At 38.6% G+C, this 23,395-nt stretch overlaps 1 protein-coding gene across 2 annotated transcripts in view; it reads right to left on the bottom strand.

Moving 5' to 3' along the window:
- LOC146697255 (calsenilin-like) overlaps positions 1 to 23,395 on the bottom strand; it is a 63,208-nt gene that overhangs the window by 9,036 nt on the left and 30,777 nt on the right. The window lies entirely within an intron of this gene.

Below are 23,395 nucleotides of genomic sequence, written 5' to 3'. Positions count from 1 at the left end.
AATGTCCACTAAAGTCTTTAACTGGCCTAAGTAATAGCTGATCTTTCACGTACTCCCCTGGCTGGAGAAGTACCCTGGGGGTACTTGTACTGGTACTGGGGAATCATTGCTCTAACAGAAGTGATTTCTGTAGCTACTGTACTATACACACTCTGAGGTACTGGGAAAGTATGGTTGTTTTTTTAAACATGTGTCAATTTTAATGTCACTAACTGTCACTAAAACACGAGCCAAACTGCTGCACTGGTATTACCATGATAGTTAATTCCCCCTTTAATGCCCCAGTGCTGCAAATACTCACCAGACCATCAAATATGTATTCATGCCAAACTGAAATCAAACTATTTACTCCTGTTTGAAATTAGTATTTCAGGAATCAGTAATACACTGTGTATTTCTATAATTGCCATTTTTAAAAGATTTACATATTTAAAGCTTTGGGTTAAAAGAATATACATGTGAGCAATTATTACCAGAGGTTGATAGGGACTGACTGTCAACTCACATCAATTATTCAGCTAACAAGCTTTAAAATGATGCCTGTGTAAAACCAAGCCAAAAAAAGTCTTTATTGTTTACACCATCTGTGGCTGTCTCATGTCTCTTACAGCTATGTCTTCTTCTCTCTTGATAATCTACACGTATCCAAATTGGGTCAGACACATTCACAACATTCACAAATTGCTCCGTGTCTTTCCTCCTCCTCACTTCCCCCCTCCTGTGGCATCTCACCGGTCTCAGTGATGTCGATCAGGCCCAGCAGGTGCATCAGTTTGAGGAACATGATCACCAGGCAGACGATGCCAACTGTCTGGAGTCCCTCCGTCTCCCATCTTACACTCATCTTCCCCTCTTCTTCTATCTCGTCTTCTCTTGTTATTTTCCTTGCCTCTATTTCGACATCACTGGACTCTCTATAGACACCTGTCTTAATCCATCTGCCTCTCACAGTCTCACTCTTCTCCACTGCCTTTTCCTGTCTCTGAAACAGTGTCAGTCACTCATCACTCTTTTTATGTCACATTTTTTTCTTGATGATTCTTTATTTAGCTCTCCCCCTCTGCCTTTTTAATTGACTGCCTGTTTTTTTTTTGTTTTGTTTTTTACCCCGGTGATCTGTTGTGCTCCAATGAATGTTACAGGATTTTTTCCACAATTAAAAGCAGGGTGTGATGGTCCAACTCCCTCATGAACGTCAAATGCTTCAGATGAGAGTAAAAAATCCCCCCAAAAAATCTGGATCACCACGTTAATCCACAGGAAATCCAATCACACAAAGAGGAAGCTCAAATATTCTCACACCACATAGATTAGGTTTTTGGCAAAAAGCTGAAGCTGGCTTGGGATTTCTCCAGTAAATATTATTCCTGCCGTCAGTGATAACAATAAAAAAAATTATCCAAAATTCACAAGGAGGTGCATCAGGAAAATCCACCACAGAACAAATGACTGATGCTGTGCAGCTTCCTCCTCTATAGCCTCCCTCCATATCACACCTTATTCTCTGCTAATTAACCTCTGAACTCCTGAGGAAGCAGAGAAAGTTGCATTTCTCCCATTTCCATCAAAACAACCTCAACACGAGACCGGAAAATACATCAAATCAGTGCAGGACGGCTTTAAATAGGCATGGCTGACAAAGATTAGAATGATTTCTGCTAAATGTGACAAGCGGAAAAATAATTTGCCTTTAAGGACACAGAGAGGGTGGTGACAAAGGTCAACAGGTGTCCTGAATCTCATTTTCCCAGTCATCTCCGTGATCCACTTTCTAATTGTTCCCCCGTCTCTCTTGGGATCTGCAGCACAGATTTAATGCCTCGGTGGAGTCCTGTCACACACTCATTCTCATGTAATAAAGAAAAACAGTGAGACAAAGCTCCCTCAGGCCCTGTGACACTTGTTCAAAGCTCATTTTACTGTGTGCCTCCCTCTAGTGGAGACTAAAGAGAAAACATGCACAAAGTGCATGATGTAATATGAGGATGTAATTCCATAGACTAAGAAATTGTTTTTCTCTCCATTCACAGTTATGTCCATGCAGACCTTCTATAATTTCCTACTCATTCAATTTGAAACTTTAACAATAAAATCCAGCGATAAATCATAGATAACAGAGTCTACCATTAGTGGATTGTATTAACTCCTAAGATCATAAGATGCAGCTTCTTAAGCATATTGCTCTAAATAAACAGCATTAACTGAAAGTGACATTCATCTCACATCATTTGTTTTTCAGATCCTGGAGGATGGAGCCATTAAAATAAGAAAATAATAATTAAAAATGACAGCTCTTACATTAAGCACATACGGGGCTGATTGATGATGCTGGAGGTGACCAGGATGGACAAGATTAGAAATAAGTACATCAGAGGAACAGCTCAGGTTGAGCAGTTTGGACATGTGCAGAGGAGGCAGGATGTTAAAGATGGAGCTGCCAGGGAGAAGAAGTTGAAGACCACAGAGAAATCTCATGGATGTAATGATGGAGGATCCGCAAAGGGAAGATATGGCAGAGGAGGACGCTAGAGACAGATCTGCTGTGGTCTGATAGTTCCCTCAACTCATTCGCACTTTTATAATATTGCTGCTCAAATTCACGGCAGGCTAAAATGACCTTTAGGCCACCGGGAAATGTTTTGGTGCTTCCACTTGCCAGTCCACTACTGCCTGCTATTTTGATTTTATTGATTCACAGTTCAAATAAATCTTTTTATCTTTTACTGTGCCTTAGCCCCTCAGCTCATCAGTGATCTGAAACAAACAGCATTAAAGCTCCTCTCACTTTTAGTTGATTGCCTTCTGATTGGCTGCCCCTTGCAAACAGAAGGTGGGCTGATATTATAGAAGTCCAAGAGTAGAAAAAAGTGTCAAAGCTAAAGTCTAAACCCTGAGCTTTCCTTTCAGAGGAATTAATTGCACATATGCTGAACTTATTTGAAACTTTGGCCATATTAGATAAAACAAGAAGAAGCACAGTAGGTCCTGTTTAACTGAAAGCATTTTCTAAATGTACCAGCTTTGGGAAATTGATGATACGAATCATAAATTCTGAGTAATTTATTAAATTGATCTAAAGGGCTTCTAAGAAACATGAAAATGAACAAAGAAACCAGAGATGAACAGAGTGAAATACTCACTTCCTCCTTATCTTTTCTTATCGTACACTGACGCCACTTGCCACTTAAAATATCCAACACAAACCGCCAGTAAAACACCAGATACTGGTATCAGAAAGCCCCGAAATAGGGCTCATACATCTCTAAAGCCAAGGCTACCTCTGCCATCGATTTCATCCCAAAATAGGTCCTGGACTGATCCCAAAAATCGACATCAGAGAGCACCGGCCTGAAAGGTCAGTGGTTTGGTTTTAGATTACATCACTTAACTGAACTATAAGCACACACACATTTACACAAACACACACAACAAGTGCCAATGAGTGAATATTTTTCGTAGGGTGAAATCAAAGGAGCTTTTGTTGAGTGCTGATGATATAAATAATTCATCAAATAGGCCACGGCATCTTCTGATTAATAGGCGACCACTAATGTATTGCTGATGCTAAATGTGGAATGTTTTAGCACATACACAGTACCAAAATGGATTCTGAGATAGCCTCCTGATGTGGTTTAAAACATACTTTAATAGATATTTGCCTGTCTGGTTCCCCCACAAGATTATAATCAACTCTGTTGTGAAAACACTGAATTAATGAATATTTAAAAAGCCTGTTGTATTGTATTCTCAATGATGAAACAACGAATCTTTTATAAACACAACTTAAACTCAAAACGTTGAGGCAGGAAAATGTGAAAAGAAAATTAATATCTTAAACTGCAAACACAAAGACAGAAAAAAAAATGAGGCGACATAGAGATCAATTAATTTCAACAAAACCTCTTGGGTTACATCTAAGGAAGACCAGTTCAAGGACCAGTCTTGTCATCCAGATGTATAGGGATTGCACCAGTTGTGACTGAAAAGTGGTGCAATCCCAGACAAATTAACTCTCAATTAATATTAAACTGTGGTCTTATCAAAACATCCATAGTACCCGTCTTTGTTGCTTTGTTGCTGCTGATGGAATCAACACACTCTTGGAGCTAGAAGATCTTTACCACCTCATACCACAATACCTGTATTCACTTTAGATTTAACTTCCTTTAGCATCACACTTAGATTTTGATTTATTGAGCTCTTGACTTTCCATTTACCACACACACACACACACACACACACACACACACACACACACACACACACACACACACACACACACACACACACTAGCATGAATGTAAATGACAGAAAAAAAAACTCACTCATCACTCATACACCTGGAAGAAGTCACACTGCCAGGGAAATTAAATTAGTGCACATAATTGGAGCTAATTTTTCTGAATTTCAGGAGCTAGACTCCACCCAAAACACTCCTCTTCCGGTCATATGTCTATAAATACCTACTTGCACCACACACACATTTATTCTTGTTTCACCCTCTCTCTGCTCTTTGTCTAGTTTCCACCCGTCTATCCCAATGAGGCATTCCCTAAACCGCAGCCCCTCGTTATCAATAATAATAACGAGAGGCAACTGTTGTGCTTTGATGCTTTATAGATAAAACTGGACTGGATTGAATTGAATTTAACATTTTGCATTTTGGGTTGGTGTCCTACTGACATGAATTAAATAACATAAACAAAATACAAACTTTCATTTTTATTGCATATATAGTTTAGCTTAAAAATGTGGATTAAGCTTTCCTGCCATAAGATCCCGATGCACATATTCAAGATTTTAAAAAAACAAACAAACAAAAAACCTTAACTGAGTGTGAGGGTGCATGATTTAAAGGGCACAACCACAAACCCTTCAAGTTGCTTCACTGCATGCTTCTTCAGATACATACATTTCTCATTTCAGCATTAAACAGTAGTATTTTTATATTAATATTAATGTTAACTTTACAGTATTAAAGCAAAAGCTGATTAAAATTTTGTATGTGGTGTTACACCAGTTCCAGTTCATTGTATTAAACTGTAGTAACTGTTGTAATCAAGTGGTTTAAGATCAGGTGACTGACTTGGCCATTCAAGAATATTCCACTTCTTTGCTTTAATAAACTCCTGGGTTGCTTTGCCTGTATGTTTTGGGTCATTATTGTCTGTATAATGAAACACTGGCCAATCAATTTGACTGCATTAACTGGATATGAGAGGACAGTACGTCTCGGAACACCTCAGAATTCATTAGGTTGCTTCTGTCCTGTGTTACATCATCAATAAACACTAGTGTCCCAGTACCACTGGCAGCCATGCACGCCCAGGAAATCAGACTGCCTCCACCGTGTTTTACAGATAATGTGGTATGCTTTGGATCATGATCTGTTCCACACTTTGCCATCATTCTGGTAGAGACTGATTATAGTTTCATCTGTCCAAAGAATATTTTTCCTAGAACTGTGCTGACATTTTTAGATGTTTTTTTTTTTTTTTAAGAAAGTGCAATCGAGCCTCTCTATTTTTGAGTTTTATCAGTGGTTTGCATCTTGCAGTGAGCCCTCTATATTTACTTTTCATGGTAGACTTGGATATTGCAATGCCTAACCCCTGGAGAGCATTGCTCATTTGGTTGGCTGTCTTTAAGGGGTTTGTCTTCACCATGGAAATGATTCTGCGATCATCCACCACTGTTGTTTTCCATGGACGTCCAGGTTGTTTTGTGTTGTTCAAATCACCAGTGCTTTTTTTTTTCTTTCTCAAGATGTACCAAAGTGTAGATTTTGCCACTCCTACTATTGCAGAAATTTGTCTAATTGTTTTTTTTTTCTTCTGTTTTTGCAGGTTAAGGTCGGCTAGTTTCACCTGCATGGAACACTTATTTGACTGTACCACGTCTTTTCACAGCAAACTCTTCCACATGTAAGCACCGCACTTTAAATCAACTCCAGGCCTTTTATCTGCTTAATTGATAATGACATAATGAAGCAATTGCCCCACCTGCCTATGAACTAGCCTTTAAATCAATCGTCCAAATACTTTAAAAAAATGGTGGCACATGTTGAGCTGAAACTCCTAAACCCTTCATCCAGATTGAACATGGATACCTTCAAGTAAAAGCTGAAAGTCTACACATTATGTCCATCATATAATTTAAAATGGAGTATGTTTCAGTAAACGGGTAAAAAAACAACAACAAAAAACCCCCCCAAACAAACAACAACTTGTGTCAGTGTCCAAATATATATGGACCTAACGACCTAATGTAGAAAAAACTTAAAATCCATCCAACTACAATAGCAGATATATATTCCACTTCCTGTATCGGTGATGACGCAAACATTCTGGTGACAAGTACTTAAAGATGATTAAGGCAATTAGAAGATGATCCAGGAGTGGGATAATGACACTGCAGTTGGGAAAGTCTTAGTGGGAGATGTTGAAGTAGGTAGTTAAATAGATGAAGGCACATGATGGGAATTTTGGAGGCTACTCAGGGATGGCCAGTGTCCTTCAGGGTCCTGGAGGAGTACTCGGGGCTCCATATTTAGGCGGTCTCAGAGAAAGCTTGTTCGATACTTTATGTATAATTGATGTGAAGTAATGCTAAACCTGGGTGTAGGCTCTAGTATTGGAGGAGAAGAGGAGGAAGAGGCAGAGGTGGTGTTGGAGGAACTGAAGACAGTAGAGATTGAGAGGAGTGATAAATTATGTAAGGACATTACTAGCGTTTTTGTTGAATTTATTACTTATGATGCCGAGCCATATGATAGGCACTAATGTGCCGACTGGAGCCTTCCGGCTGTAATTGTCTTGGCACAGTGACTGTAGGGCACTCTGACTCGCTGGCCTTCAGCCCAAAACTCTAGTCAAAGGGAAAAAATGCATCATTCAAAGAGCAGTGTCTGATGTTTCTTTTGCTGTCCTAAAGGTACGCTGCCTGTTAGCCCTTCAAGGCTTCATGAAGTATCAGGCATAATAAAAGCCCATTAAACTTTTCAACTCTGAATATAACATTAGAAAGAAATGTTAAAAGCCCCCAAATATTACAACATCTACAGAATTTCGAAAAAGAAAAAAGGGAAAAAAACATTAGAAGTACTTTAATTGGATTTTTGTACTTCACAGACAAAATGTGAACAAAGACTCAACAGAGACGATGTAGTCGTGACCTTTTTCCACTCTTCACTCAGGCTTTTTTCAAAGACCCTTGTGCTATAAATAAGGCTGCTGAGGTTTGTCAACATGATGTCAATTTCTGATTGAAACATAAAAACTAGGACATTAATGCTTTTGAACATTGAAGTGAAAAAGGTCATGCACTGTTATCTTATTTGAAAAAAAGCACACAACATCTAAGAGTTCAATATGTTCTGTCGAATGGGCTCAAGTTCCTCCTAGCCGATGTGTCTGACTCATACACAATATAAAACTTCGATGTAGCTTCCAGATCAGAAAAATAAAGCCAATGCAAAGTGTCTAAAAGCTGTATTCAACATGAAAATTACCAGATGGAGATAGCTGTGGTTTCAAAAAGATATTTGGCAGTATAGAAGTTTATTTCTGTCTTGTCCTCTGTCACCTACCTCCCCTGTTTCCTGCTCAGTCACTCATTCCGAGTCATATTAAACCTTAAAGCAAAGGTTCCTATGCTTTTGTCACTTGAAAGTAATAACTAATAAGAATAACGTATAAAGCTTAATATTGTATGGTTGTTATTTACATAGCTCTCCTACAAATGCTACCCTGGGGTAAATGCGTTTTTTGGTTAAGAGCACATTAGCTGTGCCACCTATTCATAAAGAACTTGAAATAAACTGGACTCCAATAAATATGAATTAAACATTTTGAAAAGTTAAATTTCAGTATCTTAAATTACTCCTGTACATGTGTTTCATAATTTGTGAACACATGCTTTTACCTGTGTGTCTGCTCTACTTATATATGTATATTTCTTTCTTTATTTTTATTTTATTTATTTATTTTTTTACAATGAGTGTTGTAATTTCAAACATTTATTTCTTATGATTTCAGCTCACAGAGTCATGCTTATAGAAAAAGTAAGCTTATTGTTGAAATTGCACTCCTTATATTAATATATTAACAAGTAATTAAAACATCTTTGCACTGATAGAAAGAGGACTTTCATTGGTCCATTAAGCTCATACTGGACTGTATGTGGCCCACTATGTAAAATAAATTTGACATCTCTGATCTGAAGGGCTCATCAGCTGCTAAACACCACAGTTTCTTCGTCTTCACGTCTATGTTTCATGACTTGCGTTTGTACTTTTCTGTGATGTAATCTAGACAGTATAAAATAAACCAAAATGAACTTATCTTAGTTTGTTATAGGAGGCAGTGTGGACATCACTATTTGATCACTCTCCAAATGATTGACATCCACTAAGAAAGACTACAAATACTAGAGTTAAATTTAAACCCTTTAGATATGCTTAAAAACCAGCACAATGGGTCCTGTTGGTTATATTTGTCCACATATTATTTTCATATATTGTCTATAAACGTATTAATACTTAATAAATATTATTAATCAATTAACATGTAAGCAACAAGTTGTAACTGTTCCAAATTTCATTGGTGATAACATTCAAATGCAGAAAACCGTTGATTGGCTGAAGCGTACAGTTTATTAAAGATACAGTGATTAATACTGGAGTATTATTTCCTGTGTTAAAACTAAGTAATCAGAAGTCTTGGATAAGTCCAGCTGTGTTTACTAGGAGACAGAGATTAATCACAGAGAAATCTGATCATGCGGTGGCGGCCTTTAAAAGTCCAAAAGTTCTTAAATGTCAATTTTTCACGAGCTCATCCTGACAACTTTTTCTTTTTTTGGGCAACCCTTTACACAGTTTGTTTTGCTAAACTCTCAAGGGAGCAGACTATCTTTATTTTCATAACCAAATTTGGAAACAAGCAATGTTATGTAAATATTTTTGTAGAAGTGTTTCCATAATGGCATGCAACACCACAGTTTATTACATAAACCATAAACCGCATTAAAGCCTCATAACTTAGAATTTATACGCAGTATACAAACATTTAATAAATGATTTATAGCACACTATAATGTAAGCAGGTACAAGTGTTTATACATGCACATGTAAACAGTAATAACTCATTGAGTGGAGGCTGAGGTCTTATAAGTTCAAAAGGCAACATGATACAACTCAGCGGTCTTAATGTAACGTTATAATTGTTGATTGATTATTATTAAACACTTTTGATATTATCATATAACTAACCTACAGTGCAGTGCACTCAGGCAGTGCTTAAAGGTGTATAAAAGTTTACCCAGCAAAGGCTGCAGGTGGGCTGTTACCTTCAAACGAGGACATCGGCTCCAGGATCCCAAACTGCTTGAGAACTGCCATGAAAAGGATGATGACCACACCGATGGCGAAAAGCTCCATGCCCTGGATCCCCATGACTTCAGAACAGGCAGGAGCCCACTCAGGGCCAACCAAGCCCCCGGGGATAGATGAAAGAAAGCTCGGGTTGATGCGAGTTAGCGCTCTACTCAACAACAAGCGGTGTCAACAGGGATGAGCCAAGAGGCAACAGGAACCGGCCTGGTTAGTGGGTGACTGCATGAAGCTGTCTCCAGGCCCAGGAAGCAGCATGAGAACCAGCTGGATGAAGGCTCCTCTAATGTCAACACTGATGCTGAAGTGGAAAATATGTGGAGGCTGACATATATGGAAAATCTTCCTCTCTGGACCCATGAGAAAAACTGGGAGCTGTGTCACAGGCCATTTATTAGATCAAGTTAAAGGAGACTTTTAGAGCTCACAGTGGAAAAGACACACGTTACTACTCAGCCTCTTAATCCGGCTATTATCAGTCTTCGCTGCATAGCGTGGACTAATAAATCACATCTTGGTTTTAGATTAAAATGTCATTTAGAAAAAGCAAAACAATGCGGTGCAGCGTCGGTGTCCATTTTCATGAGTTTGCACTCATTTACTAGGAGAAAGTCAGACTGAATAGGACAGGCTTATTGAACAGAACATCCAAGAAGAGAACGTGAAAAACCCAGGTCTTCTCATCTTCCATGCCATAAAATGGCAAAACCGCATTAGAGATCATAAATAAATCACTCCATTACAATTTCGAAACCGCATGAGCAATCTCTAAAACCTCAGCTCTGGAAACAAAAAACACTTCTTGTTTTATCTGCAAGCTGAGAACTATCTGACTCTCTAACCTCAGCGGTATCCACTTTAAACGGACCGTCCAGTCAAGACGGAAAAAACTGAACTTTGCTCAAAATAAAAAAATTCGGATGAAACAACAATCTACCCCGAAACTGATGGGACTTACTTGATGTTTAAAATCATTTAAACAATCACTTTTTTCTGCTCTCGTACTCTTACAATAGGAAGTAATCCCCACGTCCACCATTCAAGCGTAAATTGAGCGTCCACAGTTAAGTTTAAACTTGGCATCGCAGTCCACTCTTCATTGTTTGGCCAAATCCAAGTCCAGATATGGAAGAGTATGACCCCTGAGAGAACATACTCAGAGCAGCAGCAGCAGCAGTGTCCGGGAAGGGAAATCCTGAGAAACTGAGAGTCGCTGTGGGGAATGAATCCTCCCCCCTCAGTGTCTGCCTCACTCGCATGCACTTTCCCACCCCTCTCCTCTTTCTCTGCAGCTTCCTGAATTAATCTGTTGCTGTTTCTTGCTACAACTTTTCACCCCTCAGCTCAGTTGCTCCACCTTAAACCTTGTGCACATCCCGTCCTTCTACTTTTTTTTTTTTTTTTGAACCTCTGGGTTCCTCCTTTTCTTCCCTCTGTCTATATGTGCTCTGGAGCTTTCAGCCTCCTCCTCCTTCCCTCTCTATCTCATCCGTTGTTCCATAACTATGGCCAATAGCAGACTTTCTCCCCACTCTGTTGAGCTCTTTTATGCAAACTATTCATTCTGCATCCACCTTTTAAGGCTTAAAACATTTTGGGGAGCAAATTGCAGTAATGCTCATCTTGAAGAGCCCTCGATAAATGGCCTCTGATAAAGAGCTTTATACTGTCAATAAATAGCTGCTATCCGCATGTCACTTTGCGGCCGTTTTGCATCTCTTCCGTGGTTGTTTTTTCTTCCTTTTCTGGCTACTTTGTGTTTCTTTGTGACAATTTTGCACCTTGTTTTTGCAGATATGCAGTATTCCTTTTGAACATGTGCCATCTTTGTATCAGCTTTCTGTATTCTTTAATTGTTTTGCATTTTTTGTGGCTACTTGAGTCACTATGTCGTAATTTCTTGCGGTTTTTAAGCTGTTTTCCCTTTTCTGTGTTCCCATTTTGGTCTATTTTGCATCTGCTGTAGGTGTTTTATTTTTCTTTGTATTCATTTTGTGAGTGTTTTACTTTTCTTTGTGATGTTTCTGTAACTCTTTGCAGTAATTCTACATCTTTTTGTGGTTATATTGTGTATTTTTGTAATTTTTCTTTTTTGGTCAGACTGTATTTGTGTTTGTTTTGCATCTTTTTTGCAAAATGATTTCAGTATCTTCTTGTCATTTTGAAATTTTTGTGCACATCTCTTTTTATAATAGTTTGTTGTGTCTTTGTGGCAACTTTGTAAGATGTTTTATTTTATTTTTTTTATTCTGGTACATGTTTTTAGTTATTTTGTACCTTCATTTTGCATCTTATAGCTTTTGTGATATTATTATATTGTTATATTATTTCATTAATCCACATATGATACACATTACACCACTGTGGCTCTGCCAGCTCCATTACTGTCACCATCCTCAGCTGATCCTGTTTGCATATGAGGGCTGGAGTCAAGAATTCGAGGTTGAGCAAACGCAGAGATCAAATAGGAACATCAGCCTCCCTACACGTGTAACTTCTTGATCTTTCCACTTATCTGTTTTACTCTGAATCAGACGTATAATGAGTCCTAATTATGCATCGCTAAACCATTTTAATGATTACACAGAATTACTGGAACATGGTCCACAGTTTGCCAAGGATAACATGGAAAAATATAATTGAGTGAGTATCAGCGTGCATAAGTATGGTTGTGTGAGTGTGTGTTTAGCAGGTCAAAAGAGGATAACTGATGACTCTGCATTTGCTAATGCATCAAGATAAGATGTGTGTGTATGTGTGTTTGTGCGCGTTATTGTATTGACTTGGATGGAGAAAGGAGATGCAGATGGGACGCTGGAGTGGGAGAGATCAATATCTCTGTGGTGAGGTGGTGGAGATCCCCTCTGTTTTTCCTGCTTTTTGTGAATTTAACCAGAAAAACCGAGGTCACCTATCACTGACAGAATCACGTCACTGGTTACTCTGTGGTGGGATTTATAATGAGTGTCAAACTTACATTTTTCACACAGCTTTGAAGGAGGATTTGACAGGAGACAAGCAATAATGAGCCAACATTAAATACACACACACACACACACTGCATGCATGTATCTGGGCATGTGTGTATACTTATGAATAATTGTGTATGGGTCTATTCTGAGAAAATATCAATGCTGGCGGATTTCCGTGTGTGTGTGTGTGTGTGTGTGTGTGTGTGTGTGTGTGTGTGTGTGTGTGTGTGAGAGAGAGACCATTAGGACACTAACAGGGTTTAAAAGGTAGGCTTGTTGCTGATGCTGACACAGCAGTCGGTAAATAGGAAGAGAGGACCCAGACTGTTTCCTCTGAGTCAGACATATCAGCAAAGATCTACTGAGATTGGAAGACACACTTAAATAACACTTAAGCCTCTTCAGTACAATAGCACCAATTCACAAGAAATGACTCCTTGCTTCACAAGTTTTAATATTTACATAAGAAGTTTGACCAGCGACTAAAATTAGAACTTCAAGCTACAGATTAGAACACAGATGTTATTGCCTGTGCGCTGACGTTGCTTACCAGTGCACCACCGTGCTGCCCTCAAATATGGAAGCAATACCTTTTCATAGAGTATAAAGAGACAAAAACATAATTTACATGTAGAAATTACTGGCTATTTCATTTGTTACACCTGTTCCAATCACAACCCATGCATTTAGCTATGTAGAAATGATTAAAATGACCTGCTGTAGTTCAAACTGAGCATCAGAATGGGAAAGAAAAGTGATTTAGGGGACTTTTTATAAAGATGTTTGTTCTATACTTTTCGAATGTTTCATAATCTTGTACCGTCTCTGTTCAGAAAAAAAGAGACGGTCCGGAAAAAAAGTGTGAAAATGGATGAAAGTGCTTTGTTGGTGACAGAATAACTGCTCGTTACAACCTGGTATACAGAAGATCATTTCTGAGTGCAGAACACGTCGAACCTTGTAGATGATGGGCTACAGCAGAGAGAGACCACACCAGGTGTCACTCCTTTTAGTTAAGAGTAAGAAAACTAGAAGCAACTTCACTAACAGACTGATTCAATTCCTAAAAATACACAATATCTGACTGACAAATTATCATATTATCATTAATATTTGTCATTTCAACTGCTGTAATATTAATACTGTAAGTAAGTAATAATGTGACATTGTCTGTTCCTACCTGAGCGGTGGTACCTGGCTGCACTGTGGCCACAGTGAGAGAGGCAACTGGGCCGAGAGAGGCGCCTCCTGGCCTCCACAGAGAGCGCAGCCATCACAGCTCCCATAATCAGCTGAACTGTCACAATAGCAAGACGTCTAACAGGAGAAGATCCAGATTTTAAATGACTGAATGTAAATGCTTGGTCGTGGAGATCAATGCTAACAAAATGCTTACAAATGTCTGAGCCGCCCGCCAAGTTTGACTCCGAGCACTGAAAGTCTCAGCTCAGCCTGAGAGGAGGCAAACGAGCAAATCTCACCTACTAACAAAGGCAAATGGAAAAAGCGACAGGTGAGAGAGACGTTTGTGTGTGTGCGCGCGTGTGTGTGTGAGGCCACATTTGAAAATCTGTTTGAGTTTGCGACACCACGTCACAGCGCGAGAGGGAGATAAAAAAGAGAAAAGGATCAAACAGCACAGCAGAGCTTCTGACCTTTCACATCACACATGTAGCAGACGCCCCGACATTTCTTTTTTTCTGCCTGTCTCACTCCCTTCCTGTCTTCAGATCGTTCACCTCACATAAACATGACTTCGACTCCTACTGTCTCACAAATTTCTGTGGCTCTGGAAAGTCAAACAACTCCCCAATATCTGTAGTACCTCCAAGAGCATAAGGGAAAGTTTTATGCTTGTCTCTTTTGTGTAAAGAAACCTTAATGTAGTGCTGTTCAGCAATACTGCATTTGGATGTACGATCAGACTCATGCACACAGACGCTCAGACAGCAGCTGTGAATTTAACAGACTGCAAACAAATCTGGTTGCTGTAGAGTTTTTCCAAGTAAAACAGCAATTCTTCTCCATTTTCTCCAGCGATAGAAACTCTGTTTTAAACATACCTGCAGATTTCCTCCACACAAGGGTTAATGGATAAAATAACCCAAAGATTATGTAGTTATCCAGGAATGCTGTAAAACTGCTCATGTATATCTAAAAATGTAATCATAAAGGAATATAAAGACAGGTGCAGCTGTTCAGCCTAGGAACAAATGAAGCAAGGAGGGAGTAAGAATCTGAGCTCCAAGGGAACAATTAAAGCAAACACACAGTCCCACTGCATGTAAAAAATATGACACGTGTACATTTTACAGGTCCACTAACTCTTTGCTTTTAGTTTACTCTTACAGTATGCTTTGAGTTATTATCCATTTCCATCCCATCATTAATAAAAACTGCTGGCACATTTCCACTGGCAGATGTTATGGCATGGGCCACACATGTCCATGCCTTAACATTGCCTGAGCCATGCTTTGTTTCATGAGCTGCTTCTTTCCTCCTCTATACTTTCTCTCCCCATCATTCTGGTACAAGTTAATCTTGGTTTCATCTGCTCGAATCTTTTTTTATCCAAACTACACAGACTGAGTCTAATCTGACCTTCTTGTTCTTGAATGTAGCCAGCGGTCTGCACCTCCATGTAAGTCTGTATTTACATTCATGAAGGTCTCCAAAAGTTGATTCTGTACATCTGGACGTAGCGTTTTGTGGGAGAAACGTTTCGTCACTCATCCATTCAGTCTCACCTGACTGCAGGTTTCCCCAATTATAAACTTATAAACAGTAAATTTGCATAATGACTGAAACCAGCCCACTGAAGGAACAATGGACTGGGAGGTCAGTTCCTTAATCATAATTATGCAAATTCTCATGACCATTGATCAACAACCACTGATCAATGACTACCATTCACAGAGAGTTGGGGAATGGCTGCAGTCATAGAATTGTAAGATGGCGAAAGATGTACCTTTAGGCCCCCTCCTCGATTCAGAGATGGACTTTCCCTTTTCACGTAAATGACCTCCTTGACTCCGCGCTCAAACCAGCGTTCCTGCCTGTCCAGGATGTGTACATCCTCATCATTGAAAGAGTGTCCACTGGCCTGTAGGTGTAAATAGACTGCAGAGTCCTGGCCTGATGAGGTAGCTCTTCTGTGTTGGGGTGGACCAATTTTTGGCGCAGTGTGTTTTGGGGTTTAAAAGCCACAGAGACCCGGTGTTTTGGTCAGTGGTTGTTGATCAATGGTCATGAGAATTTGCATAATTATGATTAAGGAACTGACCTCCCAGCCCACTGTTCCTTCGTGGGCTGGTTTCAGTCATTATGCAAATTTACTGTTTATAAGATTTGGGGAAACCTGCAGTCAGCTGAGACTGAATGGATGAGTGACGAAACGTTTCTCCCACAAAACGCTACGTCCAGATGAACAGAATCAACTTTTGGAGATTTACTTACCTGGATGATTGAGCATGCATCAAGACATTCATGAAGGTGTTTTTTGAACAGAGACTTTGACAATGACATGCCAACCTCCTCTTATTATTAAGTTAGATGTTGAGAAGCTGTTTTTCTTTAACCAGTTCTGTCATTGGGCACTGCAGTTTTCTTCTGAAGTCTTTGAGCTGAGCATGTATAATCTCTTTAAGAAAATACCAGATTGATGAGATTTTGAGATAGGTTTGTGTTTTTAGCCTCCCTCCCTCAATTAGATCATCTCTTTGGACATCACGTTGACATACAAAATGCAACTTTTGTTGTTTTTTTTAAACTTGTACAAATATGGAGAATAAAACAGGCTTATAGCTGATTTTCTTTAGACAGAGCTAGTCAAGCTGTTTATCACCTTATTTTTTAGTTGACTCTTCAGACCAGAGCCGATTCCAAAATGTAATCTCATTTTCGTCTTCACTGCATTATAATGAAATACTCTGGCTTTGATAGGCGAGTCTCTGCTTGGTTTATCTATCCTAAATAGAAATTATTGAATTATTAGAAAATGGAAAAATAAATAATCTAATTTATTAAAATTTGTCATTTCACAGTTTTCCCACCAAAGACAAGGTCTCTATCATTTTGGATATTTGCAGTAAATTTAAAAATCAAAATTATAAAATTATAATTTTTAGCCCATAAAAAGCTGTTTTTTTGACTGTTGTCATAAAACTAAGTTTGAACTGAGGAATGTATTTGCCATGTTATATCCACTCTGTCCACCAGAGGGCGTCAGACACCAAACAGCAGAGAAGAGCCACTCGTGTTATTTCACTGACACAAGAAGAAACTGGAGATATTAGATCAAATTTTGATTAGATCAAGTTTGTATATGATCTGATTACTGCCAGATCATAGACAAGCTTACTAAGCCATAAATGAAAAGGAAGACAATGTGTGGTTTCTCACGACATCTGTATCCATGTTTGACAGGAGAACATCAGGAATAAAACAAAGCAAGAAATTTAATTTGTAAAGCCTGCCTCCCTGAATCCACCCTGTTATTCGCAGTATGTTCACGAACATGAGTGGAAATCTGCGAATGCAAGGAAATCTTTAAAGGCTGTGCACAGATTTTAAACACCCTGCTGCTCAGTCAGAAGAGAGATGACTAAATCATCCAAGTCCCTTTAATGCCCGTTTCTTCCCAAACAACCTACCCCAGGGACATAAGATGAAAACTTTGCACCAAGTGTTGACAGGAACTGCCCTCTACACTGTCAGTAAACAGCACCCCAGACATGTAAACTTGCTCTACGTCCTCTCCAACTCCAAGAGCTGCAAAAACCATTTAGTGGCCATTGGGGGAAAAGATGGCATCTTTTTCACACTTTTTACACTCCTGCTGTCTTTGCCTCACTCCGTCAACTTTTTTAATTTTCCAATTAAAACTAAATCCAGTCTTATATCCATATGAGATAATCTCCTTTTCATAAACCCACCTCAGCCTGGCAGGTTCAAAGCCAGGCCTGGATGTGTGATTAAAACAGAGTCTTACTTTTCCGCTCCCCTCGCGCTGCTACGGTTGTTTTATTTTTAAATTTCTCTTTATCCAGCACTGAAATATCCTCTCATATTCCCTTATCTACCTCTAGCTAGCTGTTGTTGTTGAATTGTGCTATACAAATAAATTTGCCTTGCCTTGCCTATAATCTGCTGTTTTAATAAGCGGAATGAAAAATGCACGACCGAACAAAAAAGAAAATACCTTGAACTAGTGTCCCGGTGATGAAGCCAAAGAAGCAGCGCAGCAGCTTGGTGATTTCCTTTTCACAGTGTGCCCTGCATGCATTCATCATCCAAACTTTGGCCAAATAGACCACACAGTGTAAAAAAGAAATGCTGATCTTGCAGGAAAAATCAGGAATGTGATAAGACACAGAAAAGTCTTCTGATATAAAGGTTGTTTCATTTGTCCCACTTTGCTTACAGGTGATCTTCACTTCCTCCTCCTCCTCTCTCCACTACCCTTGGTGTCTCAGACGAGGTGACTCGAATCACCATTGCTTTCCTTAAACACGACCCAGTCTGACAAACCACAAAAGAACCCCCCCCCCCCATCGCCGCTTTTCCTGTTTCAGCCATCATCAGCCATCGTGGTCACTGGGACCACCGTGTCAACGTGTACAGTCACGGAGAAAGAAATCCCAATATTCTGCTTAGCTCCCTCCCTCATTTTCCTTCCATATCTAATCCGACTCATATTACACTTTTCGTGTTACAGTCACTGATATCTCTTCGTCTTTCAGTTTCACTGATACAGCCTTCTTATCTCACTCTTCTTCCCTGGTGTGAGAGTAACTTAAAGTAGAGATTAAACCTTATGCTGACTGAAATGAAAGAAGTCATGCATGCCAAAACAGAGTGGAGCTGTGCAGTATAGCTGACTTTATTTATAGGAACTGTTTATTCGTGTTTTTCCTGTTTTATATCACTTTAAATTCAATATCTTTAGACTACTTTAACCAAAACAAGAAGCATAAAAACATCACGGCATACTTTAAGTTTGTTTAGCGGCTAAAATGTTAATTTTCTTTTTTTACGGAGAAGATATTATGAGTTTATGACTTCATAAATCACGAGAGACAGGAGTATTCCCAGATGAAAATGTTCTACAAATCAGCCTCTGAATAATATATGAACAAACCTCGGTGCTCAGAATACAAACGGGATTAAAACTGGAACGCTTGGTTTGTGCATTTGTGAGCGGAGTGCAGATTTCCATAGATTTCTATACATTTTAATTAGAAACTGCTATTTTACATTGAAAAAAATGCAAGCAACGTTGACACAATGGAACTTACAGTTTATTATAATTATTTTTGTATTCAAAGTTTTCTGAAATTTGCTGTTTGGATGTTTAAATGTGTAAAATAAGCATTAAATGTCTAGTGTGCAGGTTTTGATGAAGAAGACATGTTATGGAAGCTAAATAAATAAATCTGTGCCTATGAAAAAGTCTCATCTTAACATAGATGATTCATTCATTCATTGCAGATATCTGCCTCCCACCAAGTGTAAGCACTTAGTTTATTATTAGTTTGATTAATCTCAGGAATAATCGTAGAACACAACACATTTGTGAAAAAGCCTTTGTTATCTGGCTTTAATCCTTTCTTAACCTTAAAAAGTCCAGTCAAACTTAATCAAGCTTGAATACATGGTTCATAAAACTAGACACGCTTCACTTGATTTATTCACAACTTCACCCATTGAGTGATAAGTAATCCTGAGCTAACAGGAGATATCTGGAGTGATTAATACCTAACTTCATGACTCACTATTGCAACAGAAACATATGTTCAAACATTTCAGTATCCCCTTGGAATACAGTGGATGGATAAGAATACTGTGCAGCCTACACATTACACTTAGAGGAGCTGTGTGGCCATGGACAAGTATTCCATGAAGCTCCTGGTACAGTTTTTGTGCTGATGTTAAAGCCAGAGGAGGTTTGGACTGTCGCCAGAGCATTGGCGACTTTTACATACCTACCTTTGTGACCGATTTGCTGTGGTTCCTAAATTCTTCCACTTTACATAAAACCACTTACAGGTGAATATCTAGGCAGACTGCATGGCTAGGTGCTTGATTTTACACACCTGAATTTAAAGATTAAGAGGTGTCGCTCAGTAATTTTGTCCATATTGTGTGCTGTTGTCTGAGTGCTTTGTAATGTCTCTGTATTTACTTGATTATTATTATTTTTAAATGTTTTGCAGTCGGTTTTGTGAAGATATTTTTTTGTAATTTGCATTTTTATCAAGCTGCAGTGCACTAAGCTCTCAGAGCCATCACATTATGTGGATGATGTGTACTAAGAACTACCTCTTCAAATTCTGAGGTAACACTACTAATTAAAATTTTAAATGTAGTTTACATCTTTATACACGCAAGTAGCAGAATGATCTTAAATATATTTAATGTGACATAAACCATGCCAGCTACACATAAAAGTTGTACATGGTCACTGTGATGTCAGCCAGTTGTGCGTAAAGTCCCATTTTTAAACCTTGAGTTGAGAACATTCATCATAACTGGTCTATTTTTAAATCAAACCTCAAGGAGAGGGGAGGATGTTACTGAGAAACCAAGGAACACTGTACAATTATTCCTGAGAGACTTACAAACCAAAACCTATAGTGTTTTATTGATTATTTTACTCTTAATGGGAACAAGATTCACATAATGTGTTATGTACTGTAATGAATAAGACTTTTAACTAGCTCTTGAGGCCATAAACGCAGTAGGAAAATAATTACTGAGATCACAAAGTGAGTGAAAAGTAGGGCCATTTTCCTATAGAGTGCTATGCAATCAGATATCTTTTTACAACCAGGAGTCGCCACCTGCTGGTCATTTGCAAGAATGCACGTTTTAAGACAAGCAATTCTCTTCACTTTTCACACACATAAACATATGTCCTGCAAAGCTCACCTCAGTTAATATCTGCATAAAACATGCTACAACCAAGAACAACGAGCAGGAAATTCAAAGCCAATCAGTAAAAAGTTTCTTTTTGAAGTTTCAGCTTTACCAATTTAAAACTAATACTGAATAAATACATCAAGACTAAACATAAGTGATTGAAACTTGACTACATTACCAACTTATATGAAGTGGAGACCATTTAGATAACATCTAGTGCCAAATCCGTTTAATGAGGGTTCCTGGGAGAACAAATCTGCTGGACAGCAAATGTACTGCATCATGCAGACAACAATTTTCTATTATTATAGGTTGATTTCTAAAACCAAGCCCACAGCCTAATAATAAAGGGTTTGAAGGCCTAATGGTTGTGAAATTCAATTCAATAAAGGCTTCAAACAAAGGTAAGAACGAGCATCCAAAATCTGAAAGAAACACATTTATGTACACTGAAATGATCAGTGTTATCCTTAAAAACACAAGGTACCTGAAAATAGAAATGATTAAACCCACTGTCTGTAGTCCTTCGTTTCCAGCAGTGTATAAACTGCAGTTATCCTGCTCAAACCCTGCACACTGTCTCTAACTCTCCACACCTAAACTACACCCACACCACTGATTCACATCTCCGTCTCTGCGCTGCTATTTTTAGCTGCTGGCCATTATCGAGGTGAGGGTTTGCCCACTTCCACTGCTGAATCCCTCTCGCTTTTCCCTCGACACCGCTAAGATGAAATAGATCCCATCACAGCCCCACTTTTCTTTCTCTCTCTGTGATTGTTAGTCCTGTTCTTTTTTACTCACTGCGCTCCTGTTTCCTGCAAACAAAGAGCTTATTCACTGATCTCACAGCCAGAGGCAAAGAGGAAAAGACCTGAAGGATTACTTGAATCTGTTAAAGATTGATGAAGTGCATTAGTGCACATCAAGGCATGTAAAACAAACAAACAACCTCAAAACTAATAGATGTAATTTGGTTGCACAGGTGCTTGGGTGGAAACCTTCAAGGTATAAATATCTGTGCTAAATCACTGGAAGTCCCTCTGCGCACAGTGGTGGACATTATTTTTATTCTCTGCTGGAAACAGCCCGATATTAGATTTATAGTTAACTTTCTATTTTCATTTAAGCAAGCATGATTTAAAAGCAGAAATACGAGAAGTACGAGTTCTTCAAATGTGTCCATGTGGATAAAATTGTTCTGCAACAGGTTTTAGAGAAAATGTACAAAACAGGTCTATGACTGTGTGTGTAGCTCTCCTAATGGGCTTTATTGATTGCATGGGCTGGCCAGAGGAGTGGGCATAATTAATGACTATGACCCGAACTTGTCTCTATAAGCCCGAAAAAACAAAAACAATCCTGGAACAATGATGCAAAAAAAACATATCCAAACATATTTTCCAGCATCTCCACATCCAGGCAATATAAGTTTTATCCACTCAGTGATGAAAAGTGTTTTCAAATATTAGAAATCGTTTTGTCAAAAACTTTGATTACGTTTTTAAAAAAGTGAAGAACTTCTACCAGAGCCATTACATTACAGCGTGAACTGAGCTCAGACAGGTCACAGCCACAGACTCTGCCTCATTGTGTTATTTAAATTTAAACTTTAAACTGATTGGACACAGAAATGCATGCCTCCAATGATAAAAACAAGCAAACAAACAAACAAACAAACAAAAAACAAATGAAAATAAAGTTTAGGAGCAGAATACAGTTGGGGACAAATATGGTGTTATGAGGCAGGGATGAGGAAGGAGAAGGAATAGAGACAGAAGTGAAGTAAGGAGAAGGATGGACAGGAAGAAGCCAGGGGTAGGACAGACAGATGATGAAGGAAAAGTGAAGGAATGAAAAAAAGGAGGGATGAAAACAGGAGTAAACAAATAAGAGAAAGATAGAAGGCAAGTAAGTCAAGAAGGAAGTAGAAGAGGCAGCAAGGAAAGAATAAAGTCTGTAAGGAAGAAAGATGATGGTGATTAAGAAGTGACAAGGAAGGACAAGAAGAGGAAAGGAGGTCATGAAGTGCTGAAGAATTGGCAAAGAAAGGAAGACCCAGAGGAGGCAAAGCCCTGATGAGAGCACACTGAGATGATTTGGGTTTCTTCTTGTTTTATAATAAATATCCAGAACTAAACTATGGATTTTATTTGCACTGTAGAAATGTTTTCTTACATTAGAGCTATTTTAAAATCAACAAACATCAGATAATATTTTCTGCCATTCACAAGCAGGCTTCAGTAAAACACATGTATATGTGTATAAAGATTAAAATTAAAAGAGTCTCTTTTCCTCCCTGCGGGGAAAAGACTAACTGTGTACAATAACAGCTGGACCACTGGGTGGAGCAATAACCCCTTTGAACAAACCAAGACTGGAGGCCTGTAAAGCCAGAGGAAGGAACAACTATTTATAATGCAGGGTAATATGCTCAGAAGTCAAACATAATTCTCAAATGTAGCTTTGAAAGGCTTAAGTAACCATTTTCTCTGCTACACTGCAAAGCTAAAAATTTCCAGTATTTCAAGTATTACAAGGGCTACAAGGGAAAGTGGAAACAGTTGGAGAAAACACAGCAGTGCATACAATCAAGGCAGGGAGACAAGAAAACATAAAACAGGACACAGGAGACAACAGAGTATCAAAATAAAACAGGAAGTAGCAAACAGGAGGCAGAGACATGAAAACTCTGGAGTGGCTACACTACACCGAAACACAAAGAAGAAGACTGTTTTCATATTTAAAAAAAAAACAAAACAGTGAGGACAAGTATCGTTCAAACATCTGGAACAATACTAGTGAAGGTGCTCTAAGGTTTAATTTTGACTGCCTGTTTCAGTAGTTTAGCTTGTCAATATGTTGCTTATTTTATCGATTATATTTTTAGGGTCTCATTTTACTTATTTACCCCCTTTTTGTTAAAAAAAAAAAATCAGCATTTTTTAAACTTCTAATTATTGTATTTTGTTAATCGGTTTTAATTCACTTACCTGTGCTTTTTATTGTTATTGTTATCTATACAGTTTTGTGGTTGCGACCTCTGTGCATCTGTTTTCCTTTCAAAGACAAAGTCAATAGACAGATAAAAAGCAGTGCACAGGAGGCGTTG

The sequence above is a fragment of the Copadichromis virginalis genome, linkage group LG12 (assembly GCF_057382275.1).
Source record: "Copadichromis virginalis isolate Kocher_CV1m ecotype Utaka linkage group LG12, C_Virginalis_male_GT1.1, whole genome shotgun sequence".
Lineage (NCBI taxonomy): Eukaryota > Metazoa > Chordata > Actinopteri > Cichliformes > Cichlidae > Copadichromis > Copadichromis virginalis.
The sequence above is the reverse complement of the archived record's forward strand: the minus strand, read 5'-3'. Positions and strand labels throughout refer to the sequence as shown.